The following is a 1,903-nucleotide window of genomic DNA, read 5'->3' as shown; positions in this document are numbered from 1 at the left end:
CCCCGCTGCGGGGAGAGGCGCGGGGGCGGGGTGAGGGGCGGAGGGCGACCCGCCCCTGCCCCCAATCCCAGCGGGGTCGGCGGCCGGGACGACTGCGGCTGTCAGTCTCTGGCCGCCCGGCGGGTATCTCTGCGCCCCCAGCACGGTCAGCCCCAACCTCGCAGTACCCCTGACCCCCTGACCCTGACCCGGCTCCCATCTCTGCCCTTTCCTAAGGGAGAGAAAGGATAAGTGCCATGGAGAGGCTCGTCTGCGCCCCCACCCCACCCCAAGGCGGACCTCCCCTCTCAAGGCCTGGAGTCCCCACCTCTCTCTCCACCCCAGACCCGAGGCCTTGCTAGCTGGGCAGAAGTGAGCATAGTGCTAAGTAGGTGCTAGGGGCATACATTAGGTGCTCATCGTTTACCGTGGCGCCGAGAAGAGGGTACTCTGACTCACTGGAGGGCCTAGCTTTGTGACCCCAGGCCAGGCCTTTGCCTTCTTTGGACCTCCGTGTTTATCCCCATGAGAGCAATAACGGGCATCTATGAGGTGCCGATATTGTGGTGGGCTTTACTTGCTTTCTGTGGCTGAATTCTCACTGCAACCCTATGAGGTCGGACTCTACTGTGAACATTGTGCACAGGAGACTGCAGCGTGGACAGGCTAACACCTGTCCAAGGACCCACAGCAAAGCCAGGATTTGAATACAACCTGGTCCAACTCCCAGAGCTGTGCTTGATTCAACTGTCTCCCCACCCAGAGCGACTTCACACATCCTGGAATTCCTGAGATTCTAGAATTTGTCTGTGCCAGCTCCTCCCCAGCCAGAGAACAATCTGGAACAATCTCTCTCTAAGAGCAATGTTGGTGGTAACGGCTCCAGGTCTCCCCACCCCCATTCTAGCCTGGCTGAAAGCTGTGAGCTGTGGTTGAGCTAATGGCCCTAAAGTGCAGGGGGCTTTGGAGCCGTGGCAGGCAGCCACAGTTAATAGAAGGGTTTGGATCGCCCCTCCTGCCTTGGGGGCATCCATATGCCTACCTCTGCCCCTCCTGCCCAATCCACTCCGTTTCTGATCTTGGAGTGGCAGAGAAGTGCCTGTAACCACTACCCTCTCTCTAACAAGACCTCTGGCAGCTAGAGGAGCACCCACCCCCACCTCCACTCGGTAACGTTCTCCATGCCGTCAGAGAAACAAAGTTGAGGAGAAAGGCATGGACCTTTCTCAGGCCCCCATCTCTCCAAACGGTCCCCCCACTATCTGAAATTCCACCATTAGGGAGGCATTTTTCTCAGGCCCCCATCTCTCCAAACGGTCCCCCCACTATCTGAAATTCCACCATTAGGGAGGCATTCCTTTGGATCTTAAAGGCCTTCTGGTTTTTCAGAGGCCCTGGAAGGGCTAATCCTCTTAGGAAAGGGGACACCTTGCAAAGTTATCTAACGGAATACCTTCAAGATCTTCCTCCCCTGCCCCCTGGGTTTTAGATGATGAAGCTGAGGTTAGAGATGGGAAGAGCTGGGTGCAAATATACACAGTGAGTCAACAGCAGCAGTGGAACAAGCCTCTGCTCCCAACACCCACCCCAGGCCTCCTGCCGCTGCCTCCCAAGTTTCTACTTGGTCACTTTGTAAGGGGTGAGATGGGAGGGGGCTCGGGGGCTCTTGCTGAGCAGCAGAATCTTACTGCCCAGCCCCCTCAGTACCCCGGGCCTGCCCCACAGAGTCCCATCATTTCCTCAGCCACATACCTGCTCTTGAGGGTGAGCCTCAGCTGGGACCTCGACCTGCTTGGGAGAGGAGCCGGGAGCCAGAGCACCTCTCTCGCTCTCCTTTTCCTCTTCTCTTTCTCTCTCTCTCCTGGCAGCTGCTGCCTGCCCCACCCCACCCGGCCCCGCCCCACCAGCTGCAGCTTAGCCCCTA

General features: G+C 58.1%; 1 protein-coding gene across 1 annotated transcript in view; it reads right to left on the bottom strand.

Moving 5' to 3' along the window:
- Positions 1-1,829, bottom strand: part of FNDC5 (fibronectin type III domain containing 5) — a 9,545-nt gene extending 7,716 nt beyond the window's left edge. Inside the window, exon 1 of the mRNA XM_008581882.1 lies at positions 1,728-1,829. The gene's annotated coding sequence lies outside the window, so the exon portion shown is untranslated. The remainder of the gene's footprint in view (positions 1-1,727) is intronic.
- Positions 1,830-1,903: the final 74 nt, after the last annotated feature.

Source organism: Galeopterus variegatus, unplaced genomic scaffold, assembly GCF_000696425.1.
Source record: "Galeopterus variegatus unplaced genomic scaffold, G_variegatus-3.0.2 Scaffold2485, whole genome shotgun sequence".
Taxonomy (NCBI): domain Eukaryota; kingdom Metazoa; phylum Chordata; class Mammalia; order Dermoptera; family Cynocephalidae; genus Galeopterus; species Galeopterus variegatus.
Note: the sequence above shows the minus strand (reverse complement) of the source record. Positions and strands in the feature narration are given on the sequence as shown.